Source organism: Haliaeetus leucocephalus, unplaced genomic scaffold (assembly GCF_000737465.1).
Source record: "Haliaeetus leucocephalus isolate CR32 unplaced genomic scaffold, Haliaeetus_leucocephalus-4.0 Scaffold154, whole genome shotgun sequence".
Classification (NCBI taxonomy): domain Eukaryota; kingdom Metazoa; phylum Chordata; class Aves; order Accipitriformes; family Accipitridae; genus Haliaeetus; species Haliaeetus leucocephalus.
This window is the reverse complement of record NW_010972590.1, coordinates 460,429-482,401: the sequence shown is the minus strand read 5'-3', so window position 1 is coordinate 482,401 and position 21,973 is coordinate 460,429.

Sequence of the window (21,973 nt, the reverse complement as noted above, 5' to 3'; positions counted from 1 at the left end):
CCCCCCCCCCAAAAAGAAACAAACCTGTTTAAGAGCCAACACTCACAACACAGAGAGGTTTTACCACGGAATATTGAATTGCACTACTACCTGCTTTGTACTACCATTAGTCACATACTTTCACATCAAAAAAATACGAAGAAATAGTCTGCCCATTTCTCTTTTTATCTTGTTACTTTTCTTTTTTTTTTCTTCATCTCTTTTTAAGAAGCCTTCATTCCTGTCTCGGCTGTCACAGGCTATGACTGCTCCTATGCAAAGTAACTCTGCCATCTGCAAGGTTCCCTCCTAACACAACAGAAGCCAGTCACATGTATCTATTCAGTAACAAATTATATTCTAGCTGCAGAAATCCACAGGATGATTCAGAAAAATACCATAGAATATTACTATGAATTAATTATAAATCTGTAGCGTTTTAGAAGAACACCCGTCTATATCCTAAACACTTATAGTACCCTGCAAGTTCTGTGATTATCTTCATTTTTGTGAAGGAGGGTATATAGATCTCACAACAGTGGCTCTGAAAGTGTGGGACCAAATTGTTTATCCCTTGCATGCCTCAAATACCTATTGAGTGGAAACTTGAACGGGAATTTTTTTCTGATGGTGATGATGATGATGATGACAATTTAGCTTTTATTTTAATTCTTTTTTTTTTATGTCTCTACAGAAAACAGTAGTTATCTGTTCCCTCTCTGCTGCACTGCTCAACTCCTTAAAAATAATTCCTTGCAGAGAATTCAACTCTTCTTGTTTTTTCCTGTGAAATATATTTTCTTAGGCAAGAGTTCCCACCTCAAACTGTCATTAAATTTCCCCTCACTCTTCAATAAGCACTGTCATATGCATCCATTTTTGTTTGTGCAGGTAGAAAAAGTAAAGCTGAAGAGTCAAAGTCCATCAAGCAGTTTTGACAGAATCCAGGCACTATATAATTTTTATATCTACATTTGTCTTCAAGACACGGTTCCCTGTATATTAACTGTGTATGTACACATACACACAGTTAAGGATATTTACTGTTTTGCTAAAATACAATATTGCATGATAACAAAGAAGAACACCTAACTTAACAGACAAGAACCTGCTGATAACATTTTGATATAGATAGATACAGCCATGATCTTTCTCCTTTGGCAATATGAAAGAATGAAATACAATCTAGGAATGATCTTCAACCGATGGTGACTGCCAAAAATACTATTATTATCCTGTTCTAGATCATCATTTTGAAATGGATAGATTAGAAAAAATCACAGGACAATATTAGTCTAAATACTGATGTCCTGACGCACAATTGCTCTATAAAATGAGATTAAGAGATTCTGTGCTCTGGCTTGTAGACACTTAATTTCTGATTAGATGACTGGAAGAAACTGTTATGCTCAGAACAGTTGACTGGAAGAAACTGTCAGAGTGTTGATGTTTTCCAGGGACTGTGGCTCCACAATGCACGTTAATTCTATTTGATTTTGTGAGAAAACAAATGGGTCGTGTGTACTTCTCTGGGGAATTATGAGGTTTACTTGCCATTTTGCAACTTTCCTTACAAAATTCAGTGGATGTTGGCGTATAAAAGGCATAAACAGGGCTTGATTTCATATGGTGACAAAAGTGCTCAGTAGCCCTGAAAGGGAAGCTTGCTGATTTCACTAGCTTGGAAGTCAGAAGACAATTACAGGAAAGCAAGATATCTCTGTTTACGAGTAACGACCCATGTCAATTCTTACTTCTCCATCATCATGCTAAGAGGCCCAAAAGAGCTTTCCAAATCCTGCATCAGTTTCTGAGAAAATGCTTTGAAACATCTATCATTATTCTGAAAGCACCTTTGTGCCTGAACACAGATTCATAAAGCACTGAAATGATATTCCTTAGATAAGATTCCGAAAAGAAGCAAGTAACTAATCAAAACTAACTGAGACCCCAAGTATAACCCAACTCAGAGCTGCAATTTAGGGCCTGAAGTTACAGCCTAGGACATTTAAATAACAAAGATTCAACTTCATCTGTAGGATGTAAGTATCTTTGGTACTCAGGAATTTGAGTGTCCATTACAAATCAGCCCACCTTTTCTGCCCTGCTGCCTTCAGCAACTTAAGGAGAGGCTGGCTCCATGTTTGCCTCTTTCTACTGACAGGGAGATATATAAAATGTGCAGTGATATGGTCCTAAGTCCCAGAGCATAAGCAGCACATCAGGTATCAGCGTGGAATTGCTTCTGTGAGAGCGCTTACAGCTGGGGACATTGCAGTAACTGTCCCTTTGCAGCCACCCCAGGAGGGAACACCTGAGCCAGAAGCTGAGGAGGAGAAGCTGTCCTCTCCATCTGCCTTTTGCTAGACAGTTGAAGGAGGCAAACACAGAGAAAGGTTTCACTGCTCCTCTCCATGATCCACACTGGCACAAAAATCCCTCTGTCATACAGTGCCCTTGGAGGGGTTGTCAGCTGCAGACATGATCCCTCTTGGAGCACCCTCTGGCTATTGGCCACACTCTTACCATAGTGAGCCATGGAGGGCTGTCTAGCCCTTATGCATTAGTGTTGGACAAGGTATAAGGGCTTGACTTGTTGGATCACACATTTTGTTCTATTATTCCAGTAGTCTAAAAAAACCTCATACATACTTATTTGCTTCCTAGAGTGTTTCCAATAATCACAGCTGCTGCAAGGAGTGTGCTCTCTCTTGCAATTATCTTGCCATCAAGAAAGCTAAGAAAACAGCAAAGGATTTTGTTTTCCACTGGAGACCATATGATCCTTGCAATGTTTCTCATTAAAGAAAAGGTACATGTTTTAAAATGTGTCAGCAGCTGGAAAGATCTGCACCTTTAAAAAGTTGTGTTCAGAAGGTGATGGATTTTCTTGTAAAGGAATCACTTAGAGAGAGGCTCAATGTAGCTTTGAGCTAAACCAGAGAATGAATTAGCTTTATAACAACAAGACTTACAACAGGGTTTAGTATTAAATATTAAACATTTCTCCATTAAAATCCTGAATGGAAATCTGGGTATGATGGATTGATTTAAGGAAATAACCATTCATGTGACCATGCACAAGATGTCCATTTGAATTTCAGTCTAGAAAGACACCTTGTTGCTGATGTTAGCTCCTGGAGTCTAACAGAGGACAATTGAGCACAGAGGTGGGCATCACCCCTATGGTCAAAGTAACACACATAGCCCTTGGAGGCTGGAGGAGGGGAACCCCTTCCTCACCATCAACTGTGCTTTTTTGGTGGGATGCTTAGAACAGCCTTTTGAGAGCACCCCAACACCTTCTTTACTTTCCAGAAACAAACCATAACAAATTGGTCAAGCAAACCCCTGTGAGAGGCTTCCTATATAACAGTTTATGAAACAGTTACGTCATTTGTCATAGCATTTTAAGGTTATTAAGAATAGCTTTCAAAAAATCAACTCAGATTTCTCTAAAAAGAGGCTGAGGTGGCAGAGAGAGATGTTTCTAAAAGCAGTCAGCAACTACTAGCTCCTGCAGAGGACTTCAGAGGCCAAAGGGAATGGAGTCTTCTTAAGGAAGGAAACTGGCCTTGAGAGATCGAATCTTACAGGAGTTTAATGGAAACTGGGTGCCTAGGTCACACAATTTGCTTCAGAAAAGCCCAGCTTCTGGTCATTTGGCTCCTGCAAACCATTCTGAGTCCCTTCCTCCCTAAATCCTATTAACTCTACAGTTTTCAGGATCTATTCCACATAAATCAGTTTCAAGCTGATCAGCATTTCTCTATTAATAGTTTCCAGACCCATGCTGTAAAGTATGAAAAATCAGAGCAAGTCAAGCCAGAAAATTTCTAATGAATTTTGTCTTGTTAGAGATGGCAAAATGGCACAAGGATTAAACTGAGAAGCAGGAAAGTTGGTCTTAACAGCAAGAAGAGTCTCCTAGCTTTAAATGGGTTTTAGTTAGTGTAAATTGGGATGTCCCAACTGATTCACTTGGATCTCTGCTTACCAAAACTAGTTAAGGATCTAGTCCTCTTTGTTACCAAGAGGTCTGGTTCTGGCTGCTTCTCGTTTGTTATTCCAGCACAATTAACTGACTTCAGCTTTTGCAGTTGCCAGTGTCGTGAAATCCATTGTTATATATCTCTCTTTCTCAGTTACATCCACCAGAAAAAAAAAAAAAAAAAGCTTATGATGGTTCCAAATAATTTAGATAACTGGACATTCCCTTTTGTTTTTCCACAGTACCACATATGATACAGTTGAGTTTCATCTCTTGTGGTGAGCAAGCAGCAATGGAAACAGTGTTGAATCACTCTGTGGTTAATACAGGGATAACTGATAAGCTGAAATCATCACTGCTGTGTTGTCTGGCTGATATGTGATGGCTGAAATACTTTCTTGGGTCAGCATTTATTTCACTTTTTTTCCCAAGGAAATATTTATTAATGTTATGACTGAGGGAATTCTTAAGGTCTTTCAGGCTTCAATTCACAAAAATGCTCATGCAACATAACAGCTTACCACTGTTGTTAAATGAGGTCTTCTTCACTTCCTTTCCTGCTCATCTTCCAAGCTTACAACTGGTACCAGCTCCCACTGGGGAGTGGAGAATGAATGAGCTGCAATAAAGTGCACAGCTGGAGTGTGACGCTGGCAGGGAAAAAGGTAGAAGGGGAAGAGAGCATTACCCTACCCCTTCCTCAACAGCAAAATGGTAGATTGGCTCACCCCATCTGAAACTGTGCTCTCTGAGTTCAGTTATTTCTCCCACATTGCTTTACTTGGAGAAATGTTGCGAGCCAGGTGGAAGAAGTTTCCCCAGACTATGTGGGTCTGTACTAGGTATGAATCATAGAATCATAGAATACCAGGGTGGAAGGGACCTCAAAGATCATCTGGTTCAACCTTTCTTAGCAAAAGCACTGTCTAGACAAGATGGCCCAGCAGCCTGTCCAGCAGAACCTTAAAAGTGTCCAATGTTGGGGAATCCAACAGTTCCCTGGGGACATATTCCAATGGCTGATTGTTCATATTGTGAAAATTTTTTCTCTTGTGTCCAATCAGAATCTCCCCAGGAGTAACTTGTACCCATTACCCCTCATCTTTTTCATGTGACTCCTTGTAAAAAGGAAGTCTCCATCTTCTTTGTAGCCATCCTTTAAATACTGGAACATGGTGATAAGGTCTCCCCTAAGCCTTCTTTTCTCAAGGCTGAACAAACCCAGATCTCTCAGCCTTTCCTCATATCACAGGCTTCCCAGTCCTTTGATCATCTTTTGTGGCCCTTCTCCGGACCTTCTCCAGCCTGTCCACATCTTTTTTGTATAGTGGGGACCAAAACTGAACACAGTATTCCAGGTGTGGCCTGACAAGCACTGACTAGAGTGGAATAATGACTTCTTTATCTCTGCTGGTGATGCCCTTGTTGATGGAACCCACCATCCTGATGGCTTTCTTTGCCAGAGCAGCACACTGTTCACTCATACTGAGCTTGTTGTCCCCCAGGTCCCTTTCCACAGAGCTGCTCCCCAGCTGGGTAGATCCCAGCCTGTGCTGCAAACCTGGATTATGTTTTCCCAGGTGCAAGACCTTATATTTGCCTTTGTTGAACTTAATAATATTCTTGTTAGCCCACTCTTCCAGCCAATCCAGGTCTTCCTGCAGGGTGGCTGTCCCTTCTGAAGTGTCCCACTTCAGTTTGGTATCATTGGCAAACTTCATCAGGATACACTTGATCCCATCATCCAGATCACTTAGAAAGATATTAAACAGCATTGGGCCCAATATCGATCCCTGGGGTACCCCACTTGTGATAGGTTGCTGGTTTGAAAAGGAGCTATTATTACTCACCACCCTTGGGGGGGCGGTCTGTCAGCCAGTTCCCCACCCCAGCACACAGACCACTTGTCTAGACTGTAATGCATTGGTTTCTCTAGGAGGAGGCTGTGGGAAACTGTATCGAAAGCCTTGGAGAAATCCAGGTAGACAATGTCCACTGCTCACCCCACATCAACTGAGCGGGTTACTTTGTCATAGAAGGAGATCAGGTTTGTCAAGCACGATTTGCCCTTGGTGAATCCATGCTGGCTTTTCCCAATCACATGCTTCATTTGGCTTGTGATAGCCCCCAGGAGGATTTGTTCCATGACTTTCCCAGGGACTGAAGACTGATGGGCCTATAATTTCTTGGATCCTCCTTTAAGCCCTTCTTGTAAGTGGGGGTGACATTTGCCTTCTTCCAGTCTTCTGGGATGTCCCCTGATCTCCACCATTTCTTAAAGATTATGGAGAGTATCCTTGCAAAGATGTCAGTCACCTCTTTTAACACGCTCAGATGGATATTTTCAGGGCCCATCTATTTGTAGGGGTGAAGCTTCTGTAATAGTTCACGTAATAACTCTTCTTTCACTGACGGTGGGTCTGTGTTTGCACCAACCTGGATTTTTGCTCCCAAGACCTGGGCCCCAACAGTGCTGGTAAAGACAGAGGTGAAGGAAGTGTTGAGAACCTCTGCCTTTTCAGTGTTGTTGGTGACTAATTCACCTCTCCTGTTTAACAGTGGGCCAATATTTTCCTTCTGTTTCTGCTTGTTGTTTATGTACCTGAAGAACCCTTTCTTACAGTTTTTGACATCGCTGGCCAATTTCAATTTGAGCTCAGCTTTTACTTTTCTAACTCCATCTCTGCATGCCCTGGCAATGCCCTTGTAGCTCTCAATGGGTATTATTCTGCTTTTCCATCTCTGGTATGCTTCTCTTTTGGTTTTGAGCAGACTCAGAAGCTTGCAGTTAAGCCAAGGGAGTCTCTTGCTCTGCCTGCTTCCCTTACCTTTACAGGAGAAGCAACCTACTGCCAAGTAAATTATATGGGAGACAATATCAGAATTACTGTCATTTGAACAGACAGCTCTGAGGGTCATGGGCTTATCTAACCCTGAGGTATGGATTTTATTAGTGAACCTTAATTAGTTAATTAACAGTGCCAGGAAACACTTCAAGGCAGTGAAACAGTGTTTCACTATTTCAATGTGGTCCCTGGTCCATGGCAACCATTTCTCTGTCTGGTGGTTACCAGAGAGGCCTCAGCAGCTAGCACAAGCTGACCCACTCTGTCTTGGAGGTTAGGAGAGTTCAGTACTATGGATGTCAGCCAGCCTCAGAGACAATTTAACACAGCTAAAATTATTCATATGTTATAGTCTATATGCCGAATTGAATAAATTTCACAAGATGTTCCATCTGTCTCAGAATTTGTTGCTATTGCCTTTGATGCTATTAGTATTGGACATCGTTACAGTATGCTCAAGACACATGTCTCTACTAGCTTTCTCTGTGAAGTCACAGGCTTGTCTATTTGCTTTGGTCCAGCTTTGTCTGACTTGAACACTGAGCAAAATTTAAGGGGGAACTACTCAAAGTCTTTGCAGTTTGCCCAAAACTCCCTGGCCTGGGAGCATGGTCTGACTTCTGCTTGGGTGTGCACTTTCATCTCCTGCAGGAGCTGATGGTCCACCCAGCCTTCCCACTCCCACCCCTGCTGTTTTTCATCCAGTGGAGCTGCCAAAATGGAAGGGCTGGAAATTTTCAGCACTTCTCCTCCAACCTACTCACATTTTACTTTTTCTCTGCTATTGAAACAAAAAGGAAAGGTGTCACAGAAGAGAAAGCAATTGCCCAAGGAAGACATTTGTGTGGACAACAAAGAAAAAAAGCTCGTTAATCTTTAATCATCAGTTCTGGCTAAAGCATGTGTCAGGTGAAGTATATTTGCCTAACATAAAATCAGCTACACTAATATTTTGACAAAGAAAAAGAAATGTTTGCTGGGTGAAGGTTCTGCGGTCCAAATTTCTAAATACACAGTAACAATCTGCATCTTCAAAATTGTATTGTATAACATAGAACAGTTGTTTAAGTAGACCAAAAAGATATTTGTAAGGCAGTTTGTTGTTTGTTTCTGCTGTTACATATATTGCAAGCAATGTCAAAGAACGTCATGGGAGTTTTTGTTTGTTTTTTTTTTCCATTTGTCCATTCAGTTCAAGTTCCCTCTAAATTAACATATCTTAGTTTTAAACATCTAAAGAATGAGGATTAGTTACTGGAAATATTAGTGCAAGGCTAACTAGCATAACAAAGTCTATGCTATCAAAATAACACAAAGAGGAATACAGTTTCAATAGCATGAGTCTGCTTTTTAAGTTGGGATGTTGAAGCAATCTTTCACAAGTATAATTAATTTGTAAATGCTGGATTTGTACAAGCTAGGTCTGTCCAGTCATCAGACATAGACTATTGCTCTTGCACGCTTTGCTTCCATGACAATATTTATACAGAAAACAATTATATTATCAACCTACACATCTACCCTCCAATCAGATTGTGGCTGCCATGCCAAACAAAGACAAATGGAAACCCATATTCTACATTCCTAGCAGAGGGAAAGGGCTTAAGTGAATTATTCTTTGACATTAATAGGATAACATGTGTGCTTTGTAACAAACAGCAACTTTGAGAGTGATACTGTGGATGGAAGGTTGGGGGAGATGGATGTTAATATCATCAGAGATCCCTGCTTGCAGATAAATGTTCCTGAAGACAGAATTAGATCAGGAAAGAACTTGCCTTTGTCCATCATTTTCTAAATAAAAAGGAATAAGAAATCAAAACCAAAAGCCCTTAGACTTTAAACCTAGTAAGCTCTGAACTTCATAAGGCCCAGTGTTGACTCATGAATTTCCATGGCAAAATTTTCATCCACATCTGTGGGGCAGTATCAAACTTTAAAGGCTAACTGTCCTTTACCTCCTTATATTGCAATAAATTGTTCTGCACCTAGGAGAAAGAAAAAAACCACTTAGCTGTTCTGCAGACCAGAACAATTTTTCTCAAAAATGTGATCATGTGTATAACAGGAAATTATAGTATTTTAAATGTATAGGGAAAAATGTGTACATATTTTTTAGAATAGGATTTAAATTCTAGAAACAGAAAAAGAGCAACAGCAGAAAATCCCCAAATTTGCTGAGCTTTCCCTAGAAGAATGCTTGAGAAAACTGGAGAACATAAAACTATTCTAGTGTGTTAGTGGGGTGCTGTTAAAACTTAACCTTCTTCCCTAACCTAACAGGGAGCTAAATATCTGTAAAGTTTCCAAATAGGCTGAAGTGAGAAATCATAGGCATGCAAAAAAACATAGAAGTGGTTACAGTAATGTTGACCACATGAAAAATGGCTGATGCATGTCCAGAGTGTGCTGGTGTGGCATCCATGGCAACTGGATGGAGGATCACATATGTCTTAAGAGCGTATCCAAACTTCATAAAGAAACAGGCCCTGCTCCACCCCCTGCGACACTCTCCCACCTGGACACCCTCACTTGCCATGGCCAGACACTCCTCTGAGATCCAGCACTGTTCAGGTAGCCTCTCTTCCATGTTCAATCACTGACGTATCTCTGGCCATAACAGAGCAGCTCAAAGAAAGATATGGTCTTTAAGCATGGCTATTTATCTTTGGTTTTTACCATCAAGCATAAATTACACTCAAACCTATCCCCCAAACCTTTTACCTATAGAAGCAAATTGAAAAACAAGCTTTTGTCACGAACCTCTCCAAACCACAGTACTGATACGAGGAACAAGAAGTGCTCGGACTATCTCACCTGCCTGTATTTCTTAAATATTACACCTCAGTATCTCTTAGTCAGGCAGTGGTTGCCAGGTACTACATGAGCACCTGAGTAACTGAGAACCTCTGTTTTCTGATACAGCCAGGATTTTATGCCCTGAGTATATCCCACCTTCTCCTATCAACAAAAGATAGTCTCGAGGTATGGGCATATCAGGAACTGCTGGTGACCTGAAATCTTGATTCCCCGACAAAACACCAAAATACCATGAACCATACAGCATGTCAAATGTAAAGGGAATTCAAGAACGCCAGCAAATTTTAAAGCTGTTGGAAGAAATGTGTTTTACATATATAAGGATATACAGAGAGGTGTGAAGATACTTGTCCATCCTGGTCTGAATTTCTTGGGTAAATGGGAACACCCTCAGGGAACACCTTGGAGAAATAAGAACTGCTTTATCCATGCTGGAGCATGTCCTCCTTCCCTCACTGCCTTCTCTCTAGCAAGGCTGAGAGCCTGTGACATGCTTGCAGTGCAGCTGCTCTCTGATGTTGGCCTCATGCTGGTCCCTGTGCACTTAGTACATGCCTCCTGTGTAGGTGTTTTCATGAACAAGGGACAAGGTATCCCCATGTGTCACCTCACACAGGGACAAAGGCCATCATTTTACATTAATGAAACATTGGTGAATGGATCCAGGCTAAGAGTAAACCTTTGCTTTGGGTGGGTCTTCTTAATCCTGGGTCAGCCCTGTGACATGCTATAGAATATGGCCCCAAAAACACCAGGGGTGGTAAAAATTGCAGGAAAAGTGACCAATGACAGGGAACCACAGGAATGTATTAAGCTGGCATTTCTGCCCAAACCCCTGTACTGTGAAACTGTCATCTCAGAGGATTGCTTTCTAGATGACCGGGGCTTCCCAAGACTAGTCTGTGTTGGAAAAGGTTCCATGATTCAGAGGAGGCAGGGGACAGGAGAAGAAGGTCTGGAATCTGTTGCACAAATCAGTGTCTCTTTTTTTTTTCCCATCCTGCACATACCTCTGCACCAGCAGTTGCTCTAGTCCCTAATCCCCCAGCACTCACCCTTTGCCACCCTTCCCCATGTCATTCCTCACAGTGATCCTGCTACTCCCACTCCAGTTAATCAACATCATTTCCTCCAACCTCTGCTCCGACTTCTTCCCTCCTCCCTTTTCATCCATGCATAGCCATTCCTTCTCTTGCCAAATCTTCAAAGTCTTCTCTTCTTCACCCCCTTTCCTCCCCACTAACAGAGAGTGAGGACATGTCATTTATTTTCTTTGAGGAAACAATCTGAACCCTTTCATAAATCTCTATTGTTCTCAGGTTAGATTTCCCCCCAAAAATAATTAAGAAATTCCCCTTTTGACAGCAGGAATTTGTAACAAAAGACATGTTTTGTTTTTTTTTTTCTTTCATTTTCCAGCAGGTCCATGTTGGGTTCAGCAGCTGAGCCACCAGACTAGAAGCCTTCCAGCTGCTTGGTTGGTGAATGGGTTGGTGTAACCCACTTGGTCTGTGACTCTGTCTTGCTTTTTTTTCCTGAACCCTCAACTCTTTTAGGAATATTAATTTTCATATAGTTTCTCCAGAAACATGCCCATGCTTAGAAGGGGCATGAAATTGAATATTATGTGGGGAAAATCTCATATGTATGAGGCCAGATTTAGACACCTCTGGGGCCTGAACCCTCTGATCTGCAGTCAAAACAAACTAGAGGAATTTGTCAGCCTCAGGACAGCCTCTGTATTTGAGAAGGTGGGAGAAGGCTGTCTGAGGAAACCCTTCTTCAAGTATCAACAAATTCAAAACAATTAACCATCCTGGCACCAATCTGAAGCAGGTCAAATACTAAGATCCTCTGGACAAAAACACTGTGTTTAAAAAAAAATTTAGTAGAAGAAATTTTAAAATAAAAATGTTAATAAGAGACTTAGCTACAGCATAGGTGGAACTCTGCTGTAATACTGACTCGTCTGTGTATTTTGCAAGTCAACGTTACATACTTGATCACAAAATTTACTTTTTGCTGCAAAATTGTGCACTTGGTATATAACATTTTATTTCAAAGTAATTAGCTTTTGAACTGTAATTTCCAAAAATAGAGCTCAGTCATGTATGAAAGAGCTGCCTTTTTAAAATTAATGATAAATCTTTAATATCAATATTGATCTCATTTTGATTGCTGATAATTTTACCGGAAGCATAAAACTAACATGTTTATTCTACAGTTTCAAACTTCTTTCTGCTCTTTCCTGGAGCCATAAGCCTCATTTGTCCCCTCTCTATCCGCTAAAGTCACTGAAAATAATACAAAGTACTTTTACATTCCCAGTCCAAAACTTTGTGGTGCACTGAAAGCCAGGAACGTAAGACAATCAGGTAAAAACCTAATGCAAAATTAAGTAACACTAGGATTATAGTTTGAGTCATAATCTTCATTTTCACATTAAATACAACAAAAGCTATCCTTACAATTTTATTTGAAGTTACCATAGGATTAATAATTTGCTGGATCTGGATGTAACAGAAATCAACAGGCAGTTGTCAAGTTAGGTACCACTTTTTACTTAGTATTTAGGTACGATTGTTGGGTACGTATGCTATATATCTACACAAACAAACACAGATACATGCACACTTGAAAGCACCTTGCATGTATCCTTGAGAAACCCAAAGACCATCTGGTTTTATTTGGCTGCTACTTCATGTGAAAACATATGTAAAGTATGAAGAAAAGCACAAAAATACTTAACTTACACCCAAGCAACTGAAACCTGTAATGCTTGAACTCATCATTATTCATTGAAGTGGATCTGATAGCTAGATGAAGCAATATTTTATTTTATTTTATTTTCTCAGTCACTTTGATTTAGAGTACGGGGACAGAATGAAAGACAGCATTATTCTTCCAAAAAGTCTAACGCAGAAGCCGTGAAAGCCTATATATTCGCATCAAATGGCTTATAATCTCTGCTTTTATATCCTAACTTGGGACAATGACATACACAATGTCTGTGCTGTTGTGAATAAAGTTAGGCCATGCAGTCTATTTGGGTTGAAAACTGCTGGTTTAGGTTGTTTTCATCTTTACTCTTTTTTTTCTGTATGTGCATGAAGAATTCTCTCTTTTAAAAAATATTATTATTCAAGTGCATGCTGAAATTGAATCATGCTATTCTTACATAATTTTTCATTGGATTGTTGCAACCTATAAAGAAATCCAATTAAATTTCCCTTGCAGGCACAGAGCCTCATTCAGCACGCCTTTATAAAGCTGGCTTGTTGTATTATATGGCATGTCTATGAATTGAGAAGCACAGAGGCCCTGTCCCATTCCTTGTCCTGTGTGACATGCTGTAGAGAGAGAGAGTCCACCAGCAGTGTTTCAAAGAGCTGTATTATTAGAAAACATAAAGGTTTTGCCATCATTTCTGCTGCCATGGTTTAGAATATGCGTGTGCCAGTGCATTTGCAGAACAGTTTTGAGCACTGTATGGCTCATATATTACCCTCTGCATCTGTGATTTTCACCTTTCTTATGCTAAGGACATACGATTTGATGTTTTATTCTGTGCTAAAGATGATGTACAGATTCTCTGTTGAAGATAAGGTTAGCAGAAGGACTTTTTAGAATAGTGTTCTAGTTTCCCAGGCTGCACAAGTGAAGTGCACACTTTTCCTATCTCAAGGAAGCAGACTGCAAAATTTGTGGGGTTAGATTTCACAGCAGTGGGATTGCTGCACTATTTGTCTGTGTGCCTTGCCACTGATTTAAATATCACAGGATGATCCAAATGATCAACAGGCTCACACTGGCTGTCTCTGATAGGAAGGGCAATGCTTATCTTCATCCACGGACACAGCAAGGAAACACACAGAGCCACCTTCATTCAATATCAGACTTTGCCAACAGTGGGTGTAAGCACTGTGTATCCTGCATGTGAGGGATACTCCAGGTTGTACAATAAAACTACCTTGGCTTGATCAATCTGCTTGTCCTTATTGCTGATAAAGATGTGGCAAACTGTGCTCTGTAGGCTCCAGGCACTTTCCATAGAGGAGATTACTGGTTGTGGTAAGGAGCAGGAGTATTTATCTACCTGGTGGTGTATATCTGGCCTACATGGATAATGAAGTTAACTACAAATGCCTCCTTTCACCTCCTCAGACGTCCATATCCTGCAGTTGGAAATAAGCTATAAGATCCAAATTATAAACACTATGTGGAATTCAGAGATGATAAAGATCAACCACTACATCTTCCTGTTAATGTGGAATTGATTTCTGTGCTGTATTTCCTGATGTTTCTCCAGTCTAATTTAAATGTTCCCAAGTGTTCTTTTCCCCCGAGAAATTATTCCACTGTCTAATCTTATGATGATGGGCAAAGCGTAGTGCAGATCCAGTTCAAGAACTGAAATATGTATGTATGCAACCTTAAGAAAAAAAGCAGTATCAATCACATGTTTAAAATCACACATGTGCTTCAGTGCTATAAATAGTCTCACTGCCTGGGATTTTCTTCTGATAGTCAATCTAAATTTTTCTTCTTTTAATTTCTTCTCATTACTGCTCTAGTTATACCCCTGTAACTAAGCTAAATAATTAATTGACATTTTCATTTACTTCAATGGGAGCCATTCACACATATCAGAGGACAAATTTTAGCCCTTAATAAAGAAATGAACTATTGTCTCACCAAGCAGATACTGAAAATGCCAGCCTACACCTGCTTACACAAGCGAATAGAGAACTGTTTGCGATGATCATTTGTCCCAAGAGTCATCTGTTAAGGGTGGTATTCTATTGATTCTTTACAAACTCAGGCTAAAAGAATAGTTTAAAAGAAGTCTGGGCACTTACCGTAAAGCCATATTCACACGATGTTGTTACATTGCTTTAACATAACTTGTGTTTAATCTCATTTGTAGCATGGTTAGTGTGGATGTGTTTTTTTCATTTTCCAGGAACATACTAACCAGACGTGCTCTTGACCATCTGTTACCTTCTATTCTAACACAGAGGGATAGACTTATCCCTCCTAACTAAGTCAGGGCTGGGCTAGGAAAAGCCATTTTGACCAAGTTGTTCACAGCAGATTGATCTTAAAAGGATACTTATTCGAATCTTTTTTGGTATTGTCCCTATCAATTAATTTAAAGTAATTTCAATAAATTGTGAGGACCAGTGCTAGCAGTTAGGGAGCTCAGGGGATCAGTGACAAAGATAGAAAAATAGATACGACAGTACAGTCTTGAACAGTGTAATGCATGTCATCTGGTAACAAGCAAAAGAGAGACTGTTTGTCACTTATTAAATGGAAAATTTCAGGCAGTCATGTAACCAGAAATTATTTCAGACTCAAATAGACTATAGTCTGTTTTAGCCACCATTCTGTCAGAAAAAGCAAATAGGAACAATCTGGATTTGGTACATAACAACAGAAAGTGTCCTTGAAGATGGTATAGTCATTAAACTGGTCAAATGTCACTGAGAAAGCTGTGTTTATATTTAGCGTACATTTCCATGGGCAGAGGAAAACACTTCCTTGGAAGGAATATAACCAAGGACAAACATGACTCATAGCAGACTTTAATAATGTCTGAGATGGAGGGCTTGCCTTTTTTTTTTTTTTTTAATTCTCAGAGGATGAATTTAATGCAATCCTGGGCTGCTCTCTGACTCTCTGGGCAGTGTGTGGTGAGGAGGACCATCAGGGACAGCAGACAAAGCAGTGCATCTCCACTGGCTGAATCCAGGTCTGGGGGCTTGGCCCTCCCCAGACCATGCGCACGCTGCTGCTGACTCGGTTTCACCTTAGACCTGCTTCTGAAGATAGGCTCACACCAGGGGTTTAAGTCCCAAATGGAAGAGATAAGCCTTACCCTGCATTTTCCTGGGGCAGACTCTCTGTAAGACTGAGAAGGACATGGCTTGCCTCTACTTTTCCTGCCTCAATGGCCTTGAGCACCTGTCCTTGCAGTCATCCCTTCTGAGCCTGGTGCCAGAGGACATCAGAGCCTTTCTCTGGGGACACAGGGCCATGTAAGGGGTACGAGTGATGAGCCATGCAGGCAGGAAGAGTAGAGGAAACATCCTAGGTGAAAGCACACGTGACACAGAAGCTGCTGCTCTACTTCTTCATTTACTTCAGTTCTTTTTGCTGGGTAAAATGATACCAAGCTAAAGTGATACAGGGATAAGTGTTGCACTTTAATTTGCCTGCAGCACAGGACAGTAGCTCCTGAACTTTGGCATTTCAATCTTCAGCTTTTGCCACTGTCTAGCATCGTGGCTGCACCTGCTTTAGGAGCTCATAAATTTTCCTTTTTAATTTTCCAGGTCTGACTGGCAAACCATCTCGTAGCTTTGATAACCACCAGAGGTCAGCAAACCACATTCCAGGAACTACAAGTGGTACGGTGAGTTAGTGGGTTTGGGGCCATGTGTTTTGTTTTGTTTATTCAAAGTGCTGTGATCGGCCCCAGTTTGGAGCTGGAGCAGTTGATGGCATTGCTGGTGGCAAAGAGCTAGCTCTGTGTCACTCAGCCCTACTGCAAGGGCAGAAACACTCTGCTTTAGCCTGCTTAGCACAGGGCCCTATGGGCCATGTTCTTTGAAATAAGCTGAATTGTATAAAAGTACACTAAACGGGGAATGTTCGAAAGTAGTAATACCACCCAATTTGCTGACTTCCAGGTGCAGTGAGGCTTCCAAGCTCTCTAAACTGCCCCACATCCTGGGCCACGGTGAAATGGCATCTGAGTGGAGCCTGGGTGCCCACTGTGTTGAGTAGGCTGGAAAGGACTGGGAAAGACAAGGACTTTCTTCTGCCTCCCCCATTTCCAGAGTGAAAATCTTAGAAGAAAGAATTACATGGGGTTAGATGTCAAAACTGTCTCATTGCTGGTTCCTGGCTCAGATCTTGCTTGATTTTTTTCTATGCCAATTGGCCCTATGGGGAGTTCTGATTAAGGGCGCATCTATGTCCGGGGCATATAAATATTCCTTTCCATTGCTAGAAACTGGGCTGAGAGTCAGCTGCAAGAGTAGCTTAGAAAACATACACGAGTGAATTGAACAGAATAAACATCTAGCTAAATGGATGCCTTTTTGACTCTGTAGAAAGATTTAGAGATAATATGTAGCAGTTGGAATCCAGACTCTTAAAAGATACAGGAGGCTGCAAAAGAAGAAAGGGGGAGGGGGGCAGCAGGGCTGGGAGGATTTCTCTGAAATGTGTTCTGCATACTCTAAAAGAAAAATGTGTGTAATTTGGACCCCAAATGCAGGCCAGAGTGACAGCATCTAATAGGGGAAACATGATTTAGAGGTCGGTTTATAAACTAAACAAATTTACCGAGTTCCATAAATGAATCTCATGGCAAGATCCAAAATTTTTTTTTAAAAGGTGGATAAAAAATATTGTATGTTAAGGGGGGAAATTGAGATGGTTTTTAAGCTGATGTCCTTAGAAATATATGTATATAGTCTTTTTTATAGCTCTTGGCATATAAAATAAGTCATTATTCTAAATAGAAAAATATTGATGATGTCATAGGAGCCATTGCCGGACACATCAAGCTGATCTGATGAACTGGGAAATCAATAGATATTTTCCAAACGAGATGGCATTTCTTTTAATTGCTTGTGTGAACACGATATACTGCAGAGTACAAACATTTAAAGTTAATTTTCATTTGGCTTGGATTTCTCCATGTGTTTTTCTATTATTTCTTTATGTAGAATTTTTTTTTTTTGCTTTAAGGTTTGCTTCTTCTATTGGCTTGCATATAAATTCCTTATCAGAACAGATGAAATAGTATCTATGCATTGTAGACACTCAAATAGTATAGCTTTGGGAGCTATTTGAATATCTACCAAGATTACAAAGTATTGAAGATTTCACCCGATAATTGCCACAGTCCTTTAGACTGCTTGAAAACTGTTAGTCGAGTAAGTCTTTTAATTTCATCTCTATCACAGATAAGTAAGGAGTTGTCCTTATGTCCCATAGCAAGTGAACAGAATTTGGAACAGAAATCCTGGCTGCTTTTGCTTTAAACTAATCACCAGGCTGTACAAATGGCACATGTGGTAGATCAATATACTAATATACAATTCAGGTGTTATTAAGTAATATTGCATGCCCTCTGCAGCTCCCTAGACTCAGAATTTTCAAGGGCATGTAATAATGAAACCCTTATAAAAAACCCCAGTTGATCAGAAAAGGATGCTGGGCGGGGACCTTATTTGTGCAAAGTATCTTAGCTTTCTGGTTTTACATGTCAGTATGTAAGTAAAAGATTCTGACAAATATTTATTCATTCTTCAGGCACCTAACATTTTTTTGTGATCTTGGTCTTTCATCAACTTCACATTTCTCCTTCTGAAGGGGGGAATGTACAGAGCTGGTATCAATCTGTAATGGTAGCGAACATGCAAGTATATGCTATATTGTACCTGTAAATTTTTTTTTTCTGTAATTTAAAAATATTTTTATATGGATTTTGTATTAGTTAAAGTTGTTGACTTATGGAAGGTCTTCAATTTAATCCCATAACTGTAATGGCAGAGCAATTTAGCTGCCCCAGCTGAAGTGCTGCTATTCATGCAGGTACTTCAGACTCCATACCTTCACTTGGACTTACTGAACCTATTTGGTGATTATATTGTTAGGGAAAATGGTAATTACAGTTATTTGGGGTGGTTTTGTCATGAAGGTCTCCACTTCTGTCAAATGAGAGCATGGTGAGTTCATTGGGCTCATTTTGCTCTGGTGCTAAACACCAATTTTTTATTTACTTGCCATAACTCTCATACATTTGGCCCCAAATTTTCCTGCCTACCCTCTTGCTGATTTGAGTCTTCTGACACAATTTCATTCACAATTTGATTATGGTTTATCTTCTCCTTATTGAGAAATATTAGTGGATTAAAGAAACTCAGAGATTCCCCTGACATCTATCCCCCATTTGATACTAGCTAATACAGTAACGTGAGGTCCTATTACTTATTTCCACTGCAATAGCGGCAGATGCTTTAAGGACATTGCTTTGTTTCTTGCCATGAATGATGCACTTCATCGTTTTATTGCACAAAAGCCATAAAAAAAATATACATAGCTTAAAACAGGTGACATTTTCCACAGAATTCAATGGCAGAAGTTCCACTGAGAAATTTAGCACTTTGCTCGTTTTAGTGTCCAAATCTTGTGTTCAGTGGATGGGGAAGATTATGACTGGAAGGGAGCTCTCTCTTACTCCATCCTTCCAGAAACTTTTCTTTGTATAAGTATTTAGTCTTTCTTGTTTCTTCCAGGTGCCAGTGCCTCACCTTTTATCCACACTTTGGCATTTGGAGTAGTTTCTTTACCAGTGGTCTGTGTCTGGCCAATTGTACTTTCTATTAATTATTTTTTCTGACCAGTTTCTTGTAATCCCAAACATCCATTCTTTACTCATAACACATCGGGAGCTGCTTCTAGTACTTCATTAATTTTCTTAATATGTAAATAATGTACCTAAGCATTTGTAGAATACCATTCACTGTAGCATCTAAGTGCTGAGTATCTGACACTTACTAGGAATAGTGATAGGAAGTCAATTTTTTAGCTTCTACAGAGGTGAGACCAAAAGCAAGATACACATTTTCATCTTCTAATTAGGGAAATTTAGGAGAGCCATAGTGCAACTTCCATGGAGCCCAGACTTTTTTCCAGTTCTTTCTGGAAAAATGTCTTTTTGGTGCTGTAAGGACATTAAAAAGTCAATGGTTACAGCCGTAGGCCAAATGATCGAAACTGTACTCTTAACTTTGCACCTCTAAAATTATGCAAATGCACATTTGTGTTCACAAAACCTGGCCATCTTAATTTATAGTGCAAATAATTTCTGAGCTAACAGCTAACATTTCATGTGCAAACACCTTGGAGAGCAGATGTGATCCTTGCACTTACACAATTCATAGAAATCATTTTCCTGGCTATAACTTGAAAAGCTGGATTCATATTTCATAATGAAGAAGGGGTGTTGGCCTGAGCCTGGCAAATACTTGGCCACCTTGATGAGTTGAGCTGCCTCCATGTCCCTGTGTGCAGTGTCTGACAGATAAATGCTAAGTTTCTTACCCTCAGTAACTTGCAAAGCTTTTATTTCTTCTCAGCCCATGAAGGTAGGAGTTCTTTTTCTGAACTTCTTAACTAAAATTCCCTAAAAGAGTAATAGCTGAATTCCTCTCTTATCTCTTGTTTATTTTTAATGCACCTTGGCTGCATTTTGCTAGGCATGTTGTTCTGTATGTGGAACAGAGATTTAATATCATTTCTTGAATCTTTAACGCCACTCCTTTGGAAAGAAACCCATTCTCTTAACTGTTCTGAAAAATGCAGCAGAAGCTGTAATTGTTGAGTGGCTCTAAGTAAAACTACAGATTCTTTTTTCCACCAGGGAACAGATGGAGAAAGTTATGCGGTATGCGGAAAAGGCAGAAATTTCTTGTAGTCAATAATCGCATGGGTGAACAAGTATAGTAACTTCATAAATAGCAGTACTGGTGAATGTCAACAAAAGTTGTTCAGCTTAGTTGAAAATCACAAGCTTAGAAAGATGACTCAGACTTATACAAACCTGCTTCTCCATTGATTTTATGGATTTTGCATTTCTGGTGTGATTTCCTAGACATGGGAACGATGGGTGTGAGGCTAGGGACTATGAAGATCTTGCTGCAATTCAAGGAATGAGGCAGGAGCTGGTCTGCCAGTTTATGAATCACAGCTCTGTTGCTTGCTCCACAGAAAAGTAATTTTAGCCACATGTTCCACAGGTAGGTCTCTGGCTCCACCGTGCCAGCCAAGAGAGGCAGAACTACTGCTCAGCTTTCTTCATACCTCTGCCCAACACATCTTCAGTGTCACTGCTCAAAGCTGTGCACAGGACACTAGGGTTGCTTGTTGTTTCCCTTTAACTCTTCTTAAATCTGCTTGGGTACCTAATCAGTCAAATGATTGACTTCATAAAACACTTACTACATGTGGTGATTGGCGTTCCTGCTCTCTATGTAGATGACAAAAACCTTTTCAGTGGGACAGTAGTCTAAAGAAAATAATAAATACATCTCAAATTCCAGAAGGAATGATCATTCATTGAAGAGTTAGGGATTTCTCAGATCTGTCAACAAACTAACCATCAAAATACTTGCAAATTACTCTACAATTAGTGGAGTGGAGTGGAGTGGAGTGACTGTGGAGTGACTGCGTTGCTTGCTTTTGTGAAATCATTTGTGAATCACTTTTTATACCTTTTGACCACTGTATCTCAGGCTGACCTTTATAGCTGGAGCAACCAATGTAGGATTCCCATTCAAAGCTGAATCTCAGCAGTGTCCAATGGGCCATCATCAGAACGCTCCTTCAACCTCCTCTTCCTCAGGATTTTCACTTCCTGAAGTAGAAAATGTACTTAAATTCATGCAGTCCTGCTGCCTGAAGCCCTGGACCCCAGCTGTGATGGGAATCAAACAGAAATCTTTCATGTGCAACAGGCTGTACATGTGAGGACTTTCATATAATATTGATGAGATTAAAGGGTCTTCTTGATTGATTTTCAAACTTTAAAATGGAGAAGTAGGATTTAAAAATTTTGCTACTATTTCAAAAGAGAGGTTGGTCCTTCCTTCCTTCCTTCCCCTCTCTTTTCCTTTTTTCTTTTTCTCTTCTCTCCTTCCTTCCTTTTCTCCCTCTTTCCCTTCTTCCCTCCCTCCTTCCCCTCTCTTTTCCTTTTTCCCTTTCTTTTCCTCTTCTCTGACTCCTTCATTCCCTCCTTCCCTCTTTCCTTGTTTCCTTCTTTTTCTCTCTCTATCTCTTTCTCTTTCTTCTCACGTGTTTAATATGTATTCAAGACTGCTCTATCAAAAGAATTATTAATTAGACAATCATTTAGATATTGGATCTCATTTCATTTTTTCTCAAATATTTATGAGACATGCATATTTATGAAAATGCTCATTTTGTAATCTGTAAACCTACTTTATGAGTTTGCAGTCAGAATTTAGTCTTGCCAGGTTTTTGCAAAATCCTGTTGCTAAATCTGACCTAAATCTGTTAAATATTGACTCCAGACTTGTCAAGCAGAAATGTTATTCTGGTAATAAAACAACTCTATTAAAGATCATTGATATTATAAGTGAGATAACTTCACAACGTGTGTATCAGTGTTTATTTTAATGAAAGGGATTTCCTGGCACATTGTCAGCTAAATGTTTTATACTGAGAGCTGCCTGGAAAAAAATTAGACATGTTAAAATCAGCCTGTAACAGGGCTTGTGATTTTGTTTTTAAGTCT